Below are 22,331 nucleotides of genomic sequence, written 5' to 3'. Positions count from 1 at the left end.
AACACTTGCTACCCACAGTAAAATTTGGTGGAGGTTCCATCATGCTTTGGGGCTGTGTGGCCAATGCCGGCACCGGGAATCTTGTTAAAGTTGAAGGACACATGGATTCCACTTAGTATCAGCAGATTCTTGACAATAATGTTCAAGAATCAGTGACAAAGTTGAAGTTACGCCGGGGATGGATCTTTCAGCAAGACAATGATCCAAAACACCGCTCCAAATCTACTCAGGCATTCATGCAGAGGAACAATTACAATGTTCTGGAATGGCCATCCCAGTCCCCAGACCTGAATATCATTGAACATCTGTGGGATCATTTGAATAGGGCTGCCCATGCTCGGCGACCATCAAACTTAACTGAACTGGAATTGTTTTGTAAAGAGGAATGGTCAAAAATACCTTCATCCAGGATCCAGGAAATCATTAAAAGCTACAGGAAGCGACTAGAGGCTGTTATTTTTGCAAAAGGAGGATCTACTAAATATTAATGTCACTTTTCTGGTGAGGTGCCCATACTAATGCACCTGACAAATTTTGTTTGAATGCAGATTGCACATTTTCTGTTAGTACAATAAACCTCATTTCAAGGCAGAAACATTACTGTGTCCAACAGTTATTACAGATATCAAACTGAAATAGCTGTTGCAAAAACACCAATTTTTATAAAACATTAAGCTTAAGATTAATAGGGGTGCCGAAACTTTTTCATATAACTGTATCTAAGCCGGCTAAGCCTGTGTTAATGCCTCCTTATCTTTACTGCGTACCGCAATAAAGGAGCTTCAGGCATAATTTAAGATCAACCACACAGACACAGTTAGGTGTAATAGTGTGTCCTGACAAATAAATCATTGTATAAAGGCTCATTATAATCACATCGATTAGACCTGTTAGGGTACGTGCACACAGTGCGGATTTGTTGCGGTTTTGACGCTGCAGAATTTCTGCACCATTTCTGCACCTAATATGCAAATTAGGTTACTTGCGGTTTTTACATGCGTTTTGCTGCATGCATTTTTTGATGCGGTTTTGCCGCATGCGTTTTTCATGTCTTCATGTTGAAATTAGAGAATAGGTTTTTTTTAAACAAACTTTATTGATCATCATGTAGCGTTTCTGTGTGCGTTTCCGCTGTGGAAACGCACATAAAACGCACATAAAACACACATGTGGTTTTTAAGCATGCGGATTTTCCTCATCTAATGCAAGTCTATGGGGAAAATCCGCATGCATTTCCGCAAGAGAAATAGACATGCTGCGGATCTGAAAAACGCACCTCATGTCAGCTTCCGCAGGTGCACAAAAATGCATAGTGGGCATGGGATTTCTTGAAATCTCATCCACTATGCTGTAACATCTGGCCGCTGCGATTTTGACACTGAATAAACACACAGCGTCAAAACCGCAGCAAAATTTGCACCGTGTGCACATAGTCTTACACTTCCTGCATATAATATGGGGAGTGTATTCCTTGGGTTAGGATAATGTGTTTATTATTAATTATATATTGGCTATATGAGCCTTCAATTTGACAAAAACCTTCTCCTGGATGAAGATACTAGAATAATCTAGTGCACTTTGATATAATTTACGGCATTTACTTTGAAAATATAAACCCAGCCATTATCCCCTTCACCCAGAAGCCTGTTTTCACCTTCCTGACCGGGCCATTTTTTTTAATTCTGACCACTGTCACTTTATGAGGTAATTACTCTGGAACGCTTCAATGGATCCCCCTGATTCTGAGATTGTTTTTTCATGACATATTGTACTTCATGATGGTGTTAGAATTTATTTGATATGACTTACATTTATTTGTGAAAAAATCGGAAATTTGGTGAAAATTTTGCAAATTTCAAAATTTTAATCTTTATGTACTTAAATCAGAGAGATGTGTACACAGTACGCAGACATATGCGCGCGCACACACAGTACGCAGACATATGCGCGCGCACACACGGTACGCAGACACGCACGCACACACAGTACGCAGACATATGCGCGCGCACACACGGTACGCAGACACGCGCACGCACACACAGTACGCAGACACGCACGCACACACAGTACGCAGACATATGCGAGCGCACACACGGTACGCAGACACGCACGCACACACAGTACGCAGACATATGCGCGCGCACACACGGTACGCAGACACGCGCACGCACACACAGTACGCAGACATATGCGCGCGCACACACGGTACGCAGACACGCACGCACACACAGTACGCAGACATATGCGCGCGCACACACGGTACGCAGACACGCGCACGCACACACAGTACGCAGACATATGCGCGCGCACACACGGTACGCAGACACGCATGCACACACAGTACGCAGACATATGCGCGCGCACACACGGTACGCAGACACGCGCACGCACACACAGTACGCAGACATATGCGAGCGCACACACGGTACGCAGACACGCACGCACACACAGTACGCAGACATATGCGCGCGCACACACGGTACGCAGACACGCGCACGCACACACAGTACGCAGACATATGCGCGCGCACACACGGTACACAGACACGCGCACGCACACACGGTACGCAGACATATGCGCGCGCACACACGGTACGCAGACATATGCGCGCGCACACACGGTACGCAGACATATGTACACATACAGACATACACATAGATAAAACAGACAAATATATATACACAGTCATATACACTGACATTCACATACATGCACTCACACAGACCCATTACTAATATTTTTAATATGGGGATTGGGGAAGCCTCACTCACCTGTCCCCGGTCCAGTGTCCTGTCCAGCAGCTCCTCAGGTATGGGGCAGTGCAGGGCCCCCGGCGTGTCACACACTTCATGGCCCTGGAACATCAGAGGGGCCCACTTGCTCTCGGGTCCGGGCCCCTCCCGCCCATCTGTGCAGGACCTCCGACGGTGTTTGATTGCCGGCACTCCCCTAGACATGGCCGCGCGCTGTGCGGTTGTGTCTGCTAGTAATGACGCGGCAGGGGCGACACACAAGCACAATTAAAGGTGCAGTGCCGTCGACCCTGCCGCGTCATTACTAGCAGACACAGCCGGACAGCGCGCGGCCATGTCTGGGGGGAGTGCCGGCAATCAAGCAGCGCCTGCGTCACTGAACAGGTGCCGAGGAAGCGGCCAGGGCCCCGACAGTGAGTGGGTGTGTGGGCCCGGCCCCGACAGTGAGTGGGCGGGTGGGTGTGTGGGCCCGGCCCCGACAGTGAGTGGGCGGGTGGGTGTGTGGGCCCGGCCCTGACAGTGAGTGGGCGGGTGGGTGTGTGGGCCCGGCCCCGACAGTGAGTGGGCGGGTGGGTGAGTGGGCCCGGCCCCGACAGTGAGTGGGCGGGTGGGTGTGTGGGCCCGGCCCCGACAGTGAGTGGGCGGGTGGGTGTGTGGGCCCGGGCCCCGACAGTGAGTGGGCGGCTGGGCCCCTCTAATTTTCCAGGGCCCCGGCACTTGCCCGGGTACGCCGGGTGCTGACGCCGGCCCTGGTGCAAAGCTCAGAAGGGAAGAAGCACCATATTACAGTTCAGATTTTGTTGGACTAGTTTGTGGGTGCCATGTCACATTGGTAGAGCCCCTAACGTGCCAGATCAGCTGAGCCCCCCCATAAGTGACCTAATTTTACAAACTACACCTCTCAATGAATTCATCTAGGGGTGTAGTGATCATATTGACACCACAGGTGTGTCACATAATTTTATACCACCGGGCAGTGAAGAAAAAATAATTACAGTTTTACCACTAAAATTTTGTTTTAGCCCCAGATTTTACATTTTCACACTGGAAAATGGGTAAAAATGACACCAAAATTTGTCCCACAATTTCTGCAGAATGTAGAAATACCCCATATATGGCTGTACAGTACTGCTTAGCCATACGGCCATACGGTAAGACTCGGGAGGGACGGATCACATTTTGCCTCCTGGGAGCAGATTTTCCTAGAATAGTTTGCGGATTCCATATACAGAGACCCTATAAGAGCAGAATCCCCCTCAAGTGACCCCATTTTGGAAATTATACCCCTTTGTGAATTTATCTACAGTTGTAGTGACGATTTTGACTCCATGTGTGTTTTCCAGAAACAAGCATAGTGGATGTTGCTAAGTGAAGATTGCAAACTGCTGTTGTAGTGACCAGTACACTGTAGTGAACAGTACGTTGTGGTGACCAGTACATTATGCCCAGCTCGTTCTTCTGAAGACATGCACCCATTAATTAGGCAGTCTCTCATTGCTACAGGAATGCCAAACATGTGGACGCTAACTGCGGTTTAGACACATCCTGGAGCTCAGAAGGAGGGGGACATTTGGATTTGAGAGCGCTGGATTTCTTTTGGAGGGCGAGGAGCCATTTTGTTTTTCCAGAGCCTTTGTGCTACCAATATTGTGGAAGCCCCTATATTATTGTTAACAGATGACGGACCTGAGTGGGAGCTTTTTTGTAAATGGAACTGAAGCTTTTATTGGGAACATTTTACATAACATTTTGGATCACGTTTTTCGTGCGCTCCACTATAATGAGGCAGCAGAGTTCGTCTGGACTCCGTCTGGCCTCTGTTCAGCGTCGTCTTTCTTTTCAGAAGTGTATAGAACTCTGACTGACGGCACTTTTATGCATGCCTAATAAAAAGACGGACACCGTGGGATCACAGGTCCTATGGCGTCCACAGTGCCTCCATCTGTCTCATTACAGGGAATCTTCCGCCGGGGGTTCCGTCTCAATCACATATTTCAGAGATTTACACAGAAACCCCGGTGTAAACGCTCAGCACAGTCCACCGGATAAATGTATGCTGAGCAATCTTTGGGAGGCAGAATGAATAAATCAACAGCATGTGAAGAATAGGTTTTATATAATTTTTATGCCTTTCCTCGTGCGGTATAAGTGATTAGACGACTTTATTCTTCGGGTTGGTGCGATTACAGGGATAACAGATTTATATGAGGTTTTTATGATTGACAGCTGTCACACACTAAAAGACGCTTTTTATTGTAAAAACAAGTTTTTGCATCGCCATATTTAGCGAGCTATAATTTTTCTATATTTTGGCCAACAGAGTCATGTAAGGGCTTGTTTTTTGTGGGATGAGTTGACGTATTCATTGGTACAATTTCGAGCACGTGACATTTTTTGATCGCTTTCTATTCCATTTTTTTGGAGGCTGCATGAACAAAATCCAGCAATTCAGGAATTGTTTTTTTGGGGATTTTTTATGCCGTTCCGCGTGTGGTAAAATTGATAAGGCAGATTTATTCTTCGGGTCAGTACGATTACAGCGATACCACATTTATATCTCTTTTTATGTTTTGGCGCTTTTAAACAATTAAAACTATTTTATAGAAAAAAATTATTATTTTGGCATCGCTTTAATCTGAGAGCTGTAACTTTTTTATTTTCTACTGATGGAGCTATATGGCGGCTTGTATTTTGCAGGATAAGATGATGTTTTCAGTGGTACAATATTTTTTTACAGGCGTCTTTTTGATCACGTTTTATTCCACTTTTTGTTCGGAAGTATGATGAAAAAGAACAATTTTTTGCCGTGTTTTATACCTTTTTTTATGGTGTTCATTGAAGGGGTTAACTAGTGGGAAAGTTTTATAGGTCGGGTCGTTACGGACGCGATACCAAATATGTGTACGTTTATTGTTTTTTTTACACAGATAAATATATTTATTGGATTAATATTTTTTCTTTTCTTTCTTTATTTTGTGATTTTTAAAAAAAATATTTTTAGAATTTTTATTAAATGTTTTATTACTTTTTTTACATTGTCCCAGGGTGGGACATCAACTTCAAACTGTCAGATCGCTGATCTGATGCTCTGCAATGCATCTGCACTGCAGAGCATCAGAGCAGCGTCTGACAGGAAGGAAAGAGGCGTCTCAGCTCCTGCTCTCTGAGCAGGTGCTGACAGGCCACCTTCCTGCAGGACCCTGAAAGACCCCGCGGCCATCTTGGGACCGGGGGTCACCAAAGAGACCATCAACATAACGCGATCACATCGCGTTGTGTTGATGGGATCACAGAGGGAGCCCACTCCCTCTGCGATGCCCTGCGATGTCGTTGTAACTACTGACAATGGCATCACAGGGGTTAAATGCCCGCGATCGGCTGACACCCGCATGTGATCGCGGCGGCGCTCCCGCAGAGCAGTACATGTACGACGTATGTGGGGAAGGGGTTAATTATAAGTGACATTGGCTAGGGATTTATTCTATTCATAATTTGATTCACTGTCTGACCCTATCAGAAATCTAGTGGATCATAGTTTATAGGATTATAATTCATATTAACCGTGATTCAATATACATCCTCAATGTACGGATTATTAGGTTTTTAACACTATTAAATAAAGATTTATTAATTTTACTCACACCCTTTTCCCCCCTTTTCCCTTTCCCTATTGCTACTTGTAATTTTGGTGGTATCCACCTTGTAAGTACTGTCTGATGAGATCAGACAATACTTTTGCCAGATTATAGGCTCCCATTAAATCCAACTTGGAGAAAACCTTAGCTACCTCAACCTGGCTGAACAAATCAGGAATCAGAGGAAGACAGTATGGATCGCGGATAGTAATTTGATTTAATTCCCAGAAATCTAAACAGGGATGTTGGCCATCATCTTTTTTTTTTTTCACAAAGAAGACCCTGCCGCCATGGGCGAAGATGAGGGTCTGATATGTCCCTTCTCCAGACTTTCCGCAATGAAATACTTCATGGCTTGTCTCTCAGGGGCACAAAGGTTATACAGTCTGGACTTCAGTAGTTTAGCTCCGGGGGTCAGGTTAATAGAGGACAGTCATAAGCTCGATGAGGAGGCAAAACCTGACACCAGCTCACAGAAAAAACATCTTCAAAAACAGACCAAAAAGCAGGTAATATTTCCGTAGAGACAGTAGCAAGGGAGATATCTAAACAGTTTTCATGGCAGTAATCTCCCCATTCAATAATCTCGCCGGTTTGTCAATCCACCAATAGATTATGTTTAACAACCCAAGGTATACCCAAAACAATCCGTGTGGGAAGATTGTCCAGGACATAGCAAGGAATTATTTCACAATGAACTGACCCCACCCTCAGTTTTACATTATATATAATCTGAGTAAATGCTTTCTGTGCAAGTGGCGCTGAGTCGATGTCAAAACTGGAAATAGGTTTATCTAAAATACAGCAAGCAAGACCATGAATCTTCACAAACTCAGCATCAGCCATGCTGACTCCAGCTCCACTGTCAAGAAGCAGAGACATTTTCTCGGTTTTGCTCTCTAGTACCACCTCTGCTGTCAGGACAAACTGGAAACTGCAGTTTGGTCACAAATGCACCCCTTGTTTATCCAACTCCAGACTAGCAAGAGTTAATAGAGTCTCCTTTTGTTTAGAAATTGAAGGAGAGGTCCCAACAAAATGTCCTTTTTTCCCACAAAAAAAAGACACCTTTTTTCTTGTGAATCTCCAGAGAGATGTATGATGCAGAGACACCCCCTAACTGCATGGTTCCTCCACCTCCCCCAGTACTAGTTCACCTCCAGACCGCTCCCCCGGCAGAGGTACACAACTCCGACAAGAAGGCCCCAGAGAAGGCCGGTCTCACCCGTCTATCCCAAAGGCGTGTATCAAGACGTATGGCCAATGACATGTTTGCCTCCAACGACTGAGAGGTTTCATATACTGCCAAGGCATCTTTCAACCTTTCAGTAAGCCCCTCACAAAATTGACTTCTAAGGGCTGAGTCATTCCATTTGGAATCCATTGCCCATCTACGGAATTCCGAACTGTACGTTTCCACTGACCAATTCCCCTGCTCAAGGCGATGTAGCTTAGACTCAGCCAAGGCGACTCGGTCAGGGTCATTATAGATGAGCCCCGAAAAAACCCTCCACAGACTGGAGGCAAACCGAGTCCTGCAGTAAAGAAAACACCTACGACTGAGGATCTTCCAGCAGTAGAGAGATCACAATTCCAACTCGTTGCTCCTCATTTATGGAGGAGTAAGGACGAAGTTTAAAATACAGTTTGCATGCCTCCTTGAATACAAAAAACTTGTTCCTACCTCCAGAAAACCTGTCCGGGAGGGCAACTTTGGGTTCAGTTTGGACAGGCCTACCTAAAGAGACCCCCACATCGGCGACCTGTAGCCGCTGGTGCTGCTGCTGTACCTCACCGTGGAGGTCATTCACCTCCAGGGACAACTTGTGCAGCCGCACGGTGAGCTCTGCAACTGAACTCATACCAAGGGAGAAAGGGAAAAAAAGTACATGCCTAAAAACAACAAAGTGTCAGTTTTCTTTTTTTTTCCTTTCAAAATGTGCTTGGCTGGTGATAATGTCACACCAAGTGTGGGAAAGACATAGTGCAACACAAAGGGAAGAGGGAAAGGGAGCCCAGACTCTAGGTAAAGGGGGGAAGTGGAGACCTCCTATCTGCAGCATCATATCTATCTAGTGTCACCCTGTCTCCCTTAATGTCCCTGTATTGGCTCTGCACCAATCGCCGTACGCGTGCCTCGCCCTGTCTTTCCCTGGCGTATGGCTATGGCTAGGGAAGGAAGGAGATGAGCACTAGTCGGTCTCCACTAAACACTATATACAATAAGGGTACACAAACAGGGGGAAATTGCTTAGCTTTAGACGACTCCAGACAAATGCGCATGCGTCCTCAAGCTACAGAGAGGACTAAGTACTACTCTTGCTAAACCTTCACAAGTAGTAATGAATATCATCGGCAACTCCCTCTGAAGCACAGCAGGTATTTATACAGACAGGCAGGGTGTTAATTAGACGGAGGTAGCCGCTGGGTCCTAGAGACAGCCTCTAAGAAGATGTCTGTAATGCCAAACGTAGAGATCTCCTGCAACCAACTGCAGGGCGACTGTCTGTCACTCTGACACACCCGTGACAGCTAATGTCTTAGATAAACTATACCTGACCAATACAACTTTCCAGGCGGTTACATTTGCAATTGTGTATTTTTCAGTAACTCATATGAACTTTTTTGTTCAGAGTAGTCACTTTTTTTTTCAGACATAAAAATCTTTTTTTATCCCAAATAGTTTCAGCAAATTAACCTTTTTTCCAAAAATGGTTTTATGATTTCACATATGTATTGCATTGCTGACGTAACACCTTCCATTGTTCATGCTTCTGTGATAGAAGCAAAGGTGAACTTTGGGATTCTGGAAAGCACAGCAAAAAAAAACATCCAGCAAAACTGTAACGTGTGAACATAGCCTTACGTCAAAGTACATAGTCTTTCATATTTTCAAGGAAATTTAAAATATACTGCATTTTAGGGCCTTTGAAGTGACTTTGAAGGGCCTCTTTATTGTAACATCCTAAAAGTTACCCCAGTTCAATGAATGGAGGCTTCAAAGTATTCAAATTTGCTAATCCTTAAGGTGCTTTACATTAATTAATGCAAAATGGAATCAAAAAATGAAAAATTCCATTAAGTCAAATTCCATTCAGATAGAATGTTACTTCAGACCCAAATTTTAGCCTGCACAATGTACTATGCAATTTCTCCTGAACGCAGCATTACCCCATATAGAGCATATATTTACATCTCATTAAGGGTATACAATTAAGTTTAAAAATTGCACATTTTTCTAAATTTTCAGAAAATTTGGAATACTTTAATAAATAACGACTAAACAACTGATCCAGTACGAACAGGTACAATGTTTTACAAAAACAAAATCACAATCTCAGAATCACTGACAGAAGCATTTTAAAGTTATTACCACAGAAAGTGACGTATCAGACTTGAAAAATGGGGCTGTCAGGAAGGTTAATGCTGATTACAAGACAGGGTTAAGAAACATGGAATGATAATGTACAGTACATACCTATTGGTGAAGGGTCCTCTTCCTCTTCCTCTGTAAAGTAATGAAACACTTATTAGTCAGGGTGAAAAAAAAATATACCGTATTTTTCGGATTATGAGACACACTTTTTTCCTCCAAAATTTTGGAGAAAAGTGGCGGGTGCGTCTTATAGTCCAAACTGTGTCCCATACTATATAACTATGGCTGTGGGTGGTGGGGGATGTGGGGGCAAAGGCAGCAGGGCACAGGAGGCAGCAGCTGCCTGCTGCAGCCTCCACTGTGCCCGCTGCTACAGAAAATGAATATTCAATTTCCTTAATAGCGCATACACTCTACCGGCTCCTGCTGTGCTCGGTCTGTGTGCCCGATATTAAAGTCCATGAATATTCACTACAATCCACTCCCATGGGTTGTAGTGAATATTCATGGTCTTTAATAGCGGCACACTGAAAGCCAGCCGCAACAGGAGCCGCGCTGCAGGTACAGTGTGTGCGCTATTAAGGAGAGTGAATGGTCACTGCTCCCCACGCACAGAATCCCAGCGCGGGGAGCAGTGACTATTCTGGCACAGCATATCACTGTTTGAGGGCACATGGAAGAGACGCCATGTGCGGCTCACACAGTGAGTGTCGGAAGAAGAGCGAGATGAAGCACTGAAGGAAAGAGGAGGTGAGTGTGATTGTTTATTTTTGTGTGTGTAGCGTGATGGGGATCAGGGGGTGCCAAGCATACCAGGATGGAGTGGTGCCAAGCATACCAGGATGGGGATCAGGGAGTGCTTTTCATACCAGGATGGGGATCAGGGGGTGCCATGCATAACAGGATGGGGATGAGGGGGTGCCATACATACCAGAATGGGGATCATGGGTGCCATGCATACCAAGATGGTGATCAGGGGTGGCATGCATACCAGGAAGAGGGATAAGGGGTGTCATACATACCAGGAAAAGGGATGAAGGGTGCCATACATACCAGGATGAGGGATGCCATGTAACCAGAAAGAGGGATGAAGGGTGCCTTGCATACTAAGATGAGGGGGGCCATGCATACCAGGATGAGGGGTGCCATGCATACCAGGATGAGGGGTGCATGCATACTTGGATGAAGGGTGCCATGCATATCAGGATGAGGGGTGCCTATCATACCAGAATGGGGATCAAGGGGTTCCATGCATACCAGGATGGGTGATTGGGGTGCCATGCATACCGGGATGGGGGATTGGGGTGCAATGCATACCAGGATGGGGATGAGGGGTGCCATGTATATCAGGATGGGGGTGAGGTATGCCATGCATATCAGGATGGGGGTGAGGGATGACATGCATATCAGGATGGGGATGTGGGCCATGTATAACAGGAAGGAGAGGGCCATGTATACCAGGGTGGGGGATATTAACAGAATTGGGGAACATTACCCCTATAATAGTGCCGACAGCAGAACCCCTCCCCCTTAACAGTGCATCATGACCACATTTTTTGCTTAAATTTTTTTTCTATTTTTCCTCCTCTAAAACCTAGGTGAGTCTTATGTTCCGATGCGTCTTAGGCTAAGTGCCCACGATGCAGAAATGCTCCGGATTTTATCTGCATCTCCTTGCCAGGAAAAACGCATGTGGATTTTACATGCGTTTTTCCTGCCAGGTAGAAGCGTTTGTGAAGCGTTTTTGCATGCGTTTCCACATGCGGGTCGTAAAGCGCTTTACCAAGAGATTTTAGCATCACTTGGAAAAGTGCTTGAAAACTTGATCACACTATATAAATCCATGCAACCGGCATGGATTTATATAGTGTGACCAAGTTACGATGCTCCAAATGCAACATCAATAGTAAAAAAAAAGAATAAAATGGTACACTCACCTTCCGATGGCCCCCGATCTCTTTCTCCGGTGTCTTCGACGGCTCGTGGTGGTGTCGTCAGCGGTCGCATGACCTGTCACATGAGTAAATGACGTCATGGAAGGTCCTTTTACACCACCGCAAGCCGCCGAAGACACCGGACACCGTAAAGGAGACCGGGGGCCATCAGAAGGTGAGTATAATGTTCTTTTTTATTTTAATTCTTTTTTAACTACAGGTGCTATGGTACCCGGGTCTGAAGGAGAGTCTCCTCTTCTCCAGACCTGGGTACCATCCGCGCATTGAATCGCTCAATATCCGCATGTGTACATGTAGTCATGCGGATATTATGCGATTCAATGCAAGTCAATGGCGGCAATTACGCCACGTTTCCGCAAAATTAATGGATGTGCTGTGGATTTTTCCGCAATAATAAGCCGCAGCGGAAATTTCCGCAGCATGTGCACAGCACATGCGGATTATCATTGGGGACCATTGCAGACCTTCTACCAAGCGTTTTTTAAGGGTTTCCGCGGCGGAATTGCTGCTGCAGAAAAGCTTAAAAAACGCATAGTGGGCACACAGCCTTATAGTCCGAAAAATAAGGTATATATACTATGTATGCATATTATATATATATATATATATATATATATATATATATATATATAGTGTATATACATATATATTTCATGCTCACCATAAATGAGTAGACACCATTTGAAAAGTCACAATTTCAAACATTTTGACAAGACTAAGCGTCACAGAACATTTTTGTAGGGATACTTTGTTCACATTGGTATGTGAATCTATCTGTAATGTGGAGCTGGCGCTGAGTCACTTTTTTAATAGCACTTTATTTGTCCATGTGTTATATACAGTATGTCATTTGGAATTTTTAATCCTGAATCATTAAAAGGTATTTTTTAAGTTTACAGAGTCTAATTTCTTGTAAAATACGAACATTTTTTTTATACCCAAAACAAGAAAGTAAGGTTAATATTATAACTTTCATGACAAAATCTTCAGTTGTACTCAAATTAGTTGATGCAAACATGAATACACCCCACATAAAAAAACACTACATCTAGTATTTTGCCTGACTTTCATGATTTCTAAAGACAGAAAGTCATCTAGGAGTTGAATAAACAACTTAGCGACAAAAAAATGACCTTTTTAGAGCCTGGATGCTGCATGCAGCGTGATGCTCAACTTATCTCTTCAGAATTCCCCATAGGTGTTTCATTTGGGTTCAGATTAGAAGACATATTTGCACACAAGTGGAGAGAAAGAACCACATCGAATGACCAGCACACCTCCTAATCATATGATAAATATACAAAATCTTTATTCCAAGAAATATAAAGACATACTATACGCTTAAAAGCATTTAAAAAAACAAACATATATACACAGAAGAATCTTGCCCCTATAATAATCAAGGATATAGATTCAAACTCAAGGTAACGCAATGTAGCTCCAATGCTCCATTAGATGTACCCAACAAGTAGTCAAAACAAAATATAAAAAGGTTTTGAAATGCTGTAGAGAGAAGACTCAAATAATGAACAATTAGAATAATTTCATATATATTAGCAAATCCTGAACAGCAAGAATAGTATCATATGTATTAAAAAATAACAGAGTCTAGAGATATGGACATACCTACACAGTAGTAATTATTTCCCACTATAAATGCAAATATTAGAGTATCACTATACACAGTCTTGTGGAACCTGGCATATCATATATACTAGAAGACATACTTGGTCACTGAATCATTTTCACTCTGTTCTTCAAAAGTGCAACATATGAACATATGTGTGTTTTGGATCATAGCCATGTTGGAAAAATGTATGTCTAGTAAGAACTTGTGGTAGCATCTACTTTTTCAATATAGACCAGTACAATATGAAGTCATGATGCCTACAATGAAATGAAGCTCCCCGACATTAACTGCACCCATGCAGCCCCACATAAGGACACTGCAGCCACCAACATGTTTCACTGTAGGCATCATGCATTTTTCTAAATTCATATTTCCTAATCCATAATGACTACAGTAAACATGGTGGCAGCAGTGTCCTTAAGTGGAGCTGTATGAGTACTGCTGGTGTTGGGGAGCTACATTTCATTGAAGCTATCATGAGTTCAAAGATGTACTGCCCTATATTGAAAGAAAAGATGCAACCAAAACTCTGTGCCCATGGTAGACATACAAGTTTCCAACATGACAATGATCCAAAACACACATGTTGCCTTTCTGAAGAAGAACAGGGTGAAAGAGATTCAGTGTGCAAGAATTAATCTGAACCCAATCAAAAAACCTATGGTAAATTCTGAAAAGCCTGTTATGATCTGCTACAGGGACTAAGGAAAGAAAGGAGATCTGTCCCTACAATAGAACTAAACTAGATCCCTACAATGTAAAGGGGAACCTGATCCTGCGATCAGACCCGCTAAAGTCCTCGGCTAGTCTGTACGAAGACCTATAGATGTGAGGGAGGGATCCCTACAAGAAGTAGGGACTGGGATAAGTTGGACACCTCCTAGCAGAAATAGTAGCAGTCAAAGACAAACACACAACAAAAAGCATAGAGGTCAGAAGACCTAGCAAAACTAACAGAGAACGGCAACAGAGCACCAAGCTAGCTCAAGAGTAGTAAATACAATGAAGTCCAGCAAGGCCAGGAGGGCGGAGCCGGATTAAATAGGCAAAAATGGTCATGTGACCAGCAAACTAAAAAAAAACTAACAGGAGAGTTCTAACAGTACCCCCTCTTCTAAGAGGATCCTCCGGATCCCCTAGGCCCAGGCTTACCAGGAAACCTCCTGTGAAACGCTCTGACAAGTCTGGAAGCAGAAACATCATCTGCCCTCACCCATGAGTAATCCTCAGGTCCGAAACCCTTCCAAGCGACGAGATAGTGCAAACTCCCTCTATACCGTCTAGAATTTAGGATGCGGGAAATTTCATATTCCCCGTCCTCCACCACCGGAGGAACAGTGGCAGAGGCGTCACCATCCGACACATCAGATTTTTTCAACAGAGAAACATGAAACACCGGGTTAATATTCCAGGACGTAGGAACCTCCAACCTAACAGCAGATTGGTTAACTATCTGAAGTACATTAAAGGGCCCTACGAACTTGGGACCCAATTTTTTAGAAGGAATCCTCAATCGCAGATTCTTAGAGGACAACCAAACCATGTCACCAACAGCAAACAAAACCTCTTGCCGTTTCCTATCAAAGTACCTCTTAGATTTTTTGTTAGCCTCCTGAAGATTACCACGCATATCCGTCCAAACTCTCTCCAAATCACCAGAAAAACTCTCCTCCTCAGGCACAGCCGAAACCAATTTGGAGAATGACCCAAAACACGGATGTCTCCCAGAACAACAAAAAAAAGGCGAACACCCAGCAGAAGAGGATGTATGGTTGTTAAGAGCAAATTCAGCAAGTGGCAGAAACTCAGACCACCCCTCTTGATTGTCTGCCACAAAACAACGCAAGAACTGCTCAACATCCTGGTTCTTCCTTTCTGTCTGGCCATTAGACTCAGGATGATATCCGGATGAAAACGACAAATGAACTCCCAACCTGTCACAAAAGGCACGCCAAAAATGAGCCACGAACTGAGGTCCCCTATCAGAAACAATGTCAGTAGGAACACCATGTAGTCTGACAATTTCCTTGACAAAGGCCTTAGCGAGTGTCTTAGCGCAAGGCAGTTTGATGAAGGGAACCAAGTGACACATCTTGCTAAAACGGTCCACGACCACCCAGATGACCGTGAAACCTTCAGAGGGGGGAAGGTCAGTAATAAAGTCCATAGCCAGATGTGTCCAAGGTGCACTAGGAACCTCCAGAGGGCAAAGCAACCCCGCAGCAGGAGCATGCGAAGACTTGGATCTAGCACACACAGTACATTGGCGCACCCACTTAATGACTTCTTTCTGCCATCCAGGCCACCAAAAACTGCGACCCACAAGTCTCTTGGTCTCAGAAATTCCTGGATGACCTGTCAACCGAGACTCATGACACTCAACAAACAAATCTCTCCTAAAGGTCCTAGGCACAAACAACCTCCCATGGGGAGTGTTAGATGGGGCATTCTCCTGAGCTTTAAGAATCTCATCCTCCAAAACGGAGTCCAAAGCAGCAATCACAACACCTTCTTGTAAAATGCTCTCCTCTTCCTCCTCAACACCGACCATGGGAGAAAAGCTGCGAGACAAAGCATCCGCTTTAACATTCTTGGTACCCGGGATGTAAGTAACGGAAAAATTAAACCGCGAGAAAAAAAGTGCCCACCTAGCCTGACGGGCATTCAAGCGCTTGGCAGCATCAAGATAGATCAGATTTTTATGATCAGTGAAAACCTGAATGGGAAATTCAGCACCTTCCAAGAGGTGACGCCAGTGTTCAAATGCGAGTTTAATCGCCAGCAATTCCCGATTACCAATATCGTAATTAAGTTCAGTCTCAGAAAATTTTTTTGAAAAAAAGGCACAGGGATGTACTCCATCCTTGTTTTCCTGAGACAACACCGCACCGACCCCCACCGAAGAAGCATCAACCTCAACCAAAAACGGCTTAGTCACATCAGGCTGCATAAGGATGGGAGCAGAGGTGAACCTCTCCTTTAGAAACACAAAAGCTTCAATGGCCTCAGAAGTCCACTGAACCGCATTAGCAACTTTCCTGGTGAGATCGGTCAGCGGTTTGACAATAATAGAAAAAACTTTTATGAATTTTCTGTAATAATTGGCGAAACCCAAAAACCTCTGTATCGATTTCAAACCAATAGGCCTAGGCCATTCCTGCACAGCTTGAACTTTAACCGGGTCCATCTCAAAACCTTCACTGGAGATAATGTAGCTCAAAAAACTAATTCTCTGTACAGCGAACTCACATTTCTCCAGCTTAGCAAAAAGCAAATTGTCCATTAATAACTGTAATACCTCACGTACGCTCCGCCAATGAGACTCCAGATCAGGCGAATAAATCAGAATGTCATCCAAATACACAACCACATTTTTGCCGATTAAAGGTCTAAGGATGTCATTAATAAGATTCTGAAAAAATGCTGGAGCATTGGTAAGACCAAAAGGCATCACCAGATTCTCAAAATGACCCACAGGAGTGTTAAAAGCAGTCTTCCATTCATCACCCTCCTTCATGCGCAACAAATTGTATGCCCCCCGGAGATCACTTTTAGAGAACCATTTGGCCCCCACTAACTGGTTAAATAAATCAGGAATCAATGGCAGTGGGTAAGGATTGTGTACAGTAATTTTATTAATCTCACGAAAGTCCAGACAAGGACGTAAACCGCCATCTTTTTTTTTTACAAAAAAAAATCCAACAGCCACAGGAGACTTGGAAGGCCTAATGTGACCGGCGGCCAAGCTTGTCTGTATGTATTCCTCCAAAGCCTTTCTCTCAGGAATAGTAAGATTAAATAAACGACTTTTAGGAAGAGTCGCTCCAGGGACAAATTCAATGGTACAATCATAGTCTCTATGGGGAGGCAAAATTTGTGACTCCTCCTCAGAAAAAACTCTCCAAAAATCCTGAATAGGTACAGGTAATTCCCCTTTTTCCACCGCAGCAATACGTCCGTTACAACACTTGTCATAACACTTAGGGCTCCAAGACTTAATTTCATTGGTAGACCAATCCAGTACAGGATTGTGCAATTTTAACCAGGGTAACCCCAATATTACTGGAGAAGGCAAATTATCCAATACCACCAAATCCAAATTCTCTTGATGAATACCATTAATAGTGAGGGGAAAATCACAGACCTAATGAGTAACACTCTTCAAGGGAGAGCCATCGACAGAAACGACAGCAATAGGGGATGACAAAGTTTTAGGTTCTAATCTAAGTTTTTCCAAGAATCCCCCATCAATCACATTCAGAGTAGAACCACAATCCACAAATACCCGAAATTCAATTAATTCATCCTGAGCAGCAGTAGTGGCAGATAGGAATACTCCCTTAGAATTTAAACAGGCAATACGTGCATGACTGACCATTTTTTTTTTCTTTCTTCATACGAAGCACACAGTTCTTAATAAAATGACCAGAATTTCCGCAATAGAAGCACAAGCCTTCAGAAAGCCTGCGGTCTTTTTCCTGAGAGCGGGGTGCCATCGCCCCAATCTCCATCGGCTCTCCATTGTCAGCACAGACCCTCTCAGGACTCGGAGCTGACATAGCAGAGGATTTGCTCTCATTAACCCTTGCATGCAGTCTCCTGTCCACCCGTATAGCTAATTGCATTGCCTCCTGCAAGTTTTCAGGTGTGGGATAAGCAATCAGTAAATCCTTAACCCTTTCACCTAGCCATGCAAGAAACAAGCTTTTCAAAGCTGAATCGTTCCACCCCACCTGGACAGACCACCGACGGAAGTGAGAACAATATTTTTCCACATTACCTGATCCCTGCCTCAAACGTCTCAATTCAGACTCAGCAGATGAGACACGATCAGGATCATCGTACAACAAACCCAAAGCAGAAAAAAAGCTATCCACTGATCTAAAGCACGGATCACTAGGTTGGAGAGAGAAGGCCCATCCCTGAGGATCTTTGCGCAAAAGTGACATTATGAACCCTATGCGCTGTGATTCATCACCAGAGGATCCGGGTCTCAAACGAAAATACAATAAACAAGCATTTTTAAAAGAAAAAAAATCTTGTTGTTCGCCAAAAAATAAATCAGGCAGACATACCTTTGGTTCCACAAAATGTGCTCCAGAACAGCTACTCACGTGTTGTTGGAGCTTGGCCACCTCCAGAGAGAGTCCCTGCAAGCATTGAGCCAAATCTTGAACCGAGACCATGATGGAAAACTGGAGGTCTTTCCTTAGAGAAATTTTTTTTTTTTTTCTTTTAGGGCTGGACTTACTGTTATGATCTGCTACAGGGACTAAGGAAAGACAGGAGATCTGTCCCTACAACAGAACTAAACTAGACCCCTACGATGTAAGGGGAACCTGATCCTGCGATCAGACCCGCTAAAGTCCTCGGCTAGTCTGTACGAAGACCTATAGATGTGAGGGAGGGATCCCTACAAGAACTAGGGACTGGGATAAGTTGGACACCTCCTAGCAGAAATAGTAGCAGTCAAAGACAAACACACAACAAAAAGCATAGAGGTCAGAAGACCTAGCAAAACTAACAGAGAATGGCAACAGAGCACTAAGCTAGCTCAAGAGTAGTAAATACAATGAAGTCCAGCAAGGCCAGGAGGGCGGAGCCGGATTAAATAGGCAAAAATGGTCATGTGACCAGCAAACTAAAAAAAACCTAACAGGAGAGTTCTAACAAAGCCAAGTTAAAGGGGATATCCCACAAATAATAGTTCATTTTAATCAATAATTAATTTAATTAATAATTTCCACAACTGGATGTTTTAAAAAAAAAAAAAATGTTCCTGTGCTGAGATTATAAATATGCACCTGCTGTGTTCTGAGTAATGGCTTTGTCTGATCTTACAGGAACACTGTCTGATCCAGATGTGTAGTTAGGTTTTCTGGCACCAGGGGCAAAAATTCAGTTTGATGCCTCCCACCAAGCACATATTTGATTTGCAAACTTAGTCTCGTGCCAACAAGCTGCTCTCCCTAATTCTCTCAATGTTCAGGTAAAAACTTAGAGAAGCAGGAAGAGAAGCTAGTTGTCATGTGACTATAAGTGCTGAGCGAGCATGCTCGCCACTATTTGGTACTCACCTAAGCCTCACAGTGCTCGAGAAGTTCGGTGCTCGACGAGTATTTTTGGAATCCTCGGGCGGGAGCGCAGATCCCCGTCCCGCACTTTTGGCGCTGTTTAGACAGCCAATTAACTTGCATGGATTGCTTGCCAGTCACTGTAATGCAGTAGCCATGTTGATTGTGGCATTGCAGTGATTGGCTAGCCGCACAGCGTCATCGGGTCGATTTAAGATCTGAGACCGTATGCTCACCACAGTAGTTTATGGGAGGAAAAGACACTACATAGTAGACGAGCACACCTCCAGTATAGAAAAGTATGAAAAAAAGTTTATTGAACAAGACATGATAAAAACATTTAAAAAAAAGGCCGTATGCTCACCACAGTCTACTCTGGACACAGGCAGAGTAGGGAGAGGTGCTGCTTAGCGACAAAGAGAATTGGTGCTTGTTTCTGTGTGAGGTATTTCACAGCATTACAAATCTACACTAACAGTCCTTTTAACCCCTTAATAACATCTGACGTACTAATACGCGTCTGTGCCCTGGGACTTAAGAGCCAGACCCGTATTAGTACGTCATCGCGATCGCGCGCGCACACAGGCTGTGCGGGCGCGATCGCCGCCGGGTGTCAGCTGATTGTCACAGCTGACACCCGGTACTATGTGCAGGGAGCGGTCCTGCACCGTTCCCAGCACATTAACCCCCGCGATGCTGCGATCGAAGTCGATCGCGGCATTGCGGGGGCAAGGGGAGGTGATCGGCGATACTCACCTCCTCTTCCGGCTTCCAGCTCAGTCTGCAAAGGCTTCCCGGGTGTTGCCATGACGACCCGATGTCGTCATGACAACATCCGGGTCACCAGAGAGCAGGAAGATTGCTTGGACATGCGCAGTGCATCTCCAAGCAATCTTCACACTGTGCACTTCTGACAGCCTTCATGGCATAGGGATGGTGCTCCATTCCTGTGCCATGCAGGCGATCAGAAAAAAAAAAGTGAAAGTCCCAGAGTGGGACAAAGTAATAAAGTGTATAAACTGTGTGAAAGTGGAAAAAAAAAAAAAAAAATGTGCAAAAATATTATAAAAAAATAAAAAAAATAATACACCAAAAATAAAAATATAATGTACCCATCAATAAATATTATTATAAAAAAAATAAAAAAAAAACAATAAAAGTACACATATTTGGTATCACCGCGTCCGGAACAACCTGACCTATAAAACTGTCCCACTAGTTAACCCCTTCAGTGAACACGGTAAAAAAAAAAAAAAAAAAAACGAAGCAAAAAACAATGCTTTATCACCATACCGCCAAACAAAAAGTGGAATAACACGCGATCAAAAAGACGCATATAAATAAAAATGATACCGCTGAAAACGTCATCTCGTCCCGCAAAAAACAAGCCGCCATACAGCTCCATCAGCCGAAAAATAAAAAAGTTATAGCTCTCAGAATAAAGCGATACAAAAAAATATTTTTTTCTATAAAATAGCTTTTATTGTGTATAAGCGCCAAAACATAGAAAAATGATACAAATGTGGTACCGCTGTAAACGTACTGACCCGAAGAATAAAGCTACCTCATTAATTTTACTACACGCGGAACAGAATAAAAAAAAAAAAAAAAAAAAAACAATTCCTGAATTGTTGGTTTTTGTTTATTCTGCCTCCCAAAAATCGGAATAGAAAGCGATCAAAAAATGTCACGTGCCTGAAAATGGCACCAATAACAACGTCAAGTCATCCCGCAAAAAACGAGCCGTCACATGACTGTCTGCCAAAATCTGGAAAATTATAGCTCTCAAAATATGGCGATGCAAAAACTAGATTTTACAAAAAATGCGTCTTTTAGTGTGTGACAGCTGTCAGTCATAAAAACCCCATATGATTCTGGCATTGCTGTAATCACACCGACCCGAAGAATAAAGTCGTCTAATCACTTATACCGCACAAGGAACGGCGTCAAAAATAAACTCTTGGGTTAGGATTGGGCTAGGGTTAGGGCTGGGTTTGGGGCTAGGGTTGTGCTGGGGCTAGGGTTGTGCTGGGGCTAGGGTTGTGCTGGGGCTAGGGTTGTGCTGGGGTTAGGGCTGGGGTTGGGGTTAGGGTTGGGGTTGGGGTTAGGGTTGTGATGGGGTTGGGATTTTTTTCAAAAGTAAGAAAAAAAGATGACGATATGGCGACTAGTGTTGAGCGCAAGTGCTCGCTACTTGAGTTTGCATCGGGTGCTCTGGTATGCATTGAGTATTGTGGGTATTTGAGTGACATGCTCGAGTCTCTGCCCTATATGCTTCGCAGCCAAAAAAACTTTACGGGGATTGCCTGCCATGCACGAGCGATCCCCGCATGTTTTTTTTTGGGTGTCTAATAACCGTGAAACATGCGGAGCAGGGACTCGAGCATGTCACTCGAGCACACGCTGTACATGGTGCATACCTGAGCACCCGATGCAAACTCAAGTAGCGAGCACTTGCGCTCAAGACTAATGACAACTTATTCAATATGATGACCTAATGTAAACAAATTCTGTGTCGTACCTCTGGGTTCAAAATGTTCACTATACACCTTAATAAAATCCTTGAGGGGTATAGTTTCCAAAATGGGGTCACTTGTGGGGGAGCTCCACTGTTTAGGCACATCACGGGTTCGCCAAACGCGACATGGTGTCCACTAACAAATTGAATGGAAAATCGGCTCAAATTGTTAGCGCACGCCATGTTGCGTTTGGAGAGCCCCTGTGTGCCCAAACATTGGAGCTCCCCCACAAGTGACCCCATTTTGGAAACTAGACCGCCCCAATGCACCTATCTAGATGCATAGTGAGCACTTGGAACCCCCAGGTGCTTCACAAGTTGATTCATAAAAATGAAAAAGTGTTTTTTTTTTCACTTTTTCATTTTTACGAATCAATTTGTAAAGCACCT

Source organism: Phyllobates terribilis, unplaced genomic scaffold, assembly GCF_046119375.1.
Source record: "Phyllobates terribilis strain yellow unplaced genomic scaffold, ASM4611937v1 Scaffold_24__1_contigs__length_18792416, whole genome shotgun sequence".
Taxonomy (NCBI): Eukaryota; Metazoa; Chordata; class Amphibia; order Anura; family Dendrobatidae; genus Phyllobates; species Phyllobates terribilis.
Note: the sequence above shows the minus strand (reverse complement) of the source record.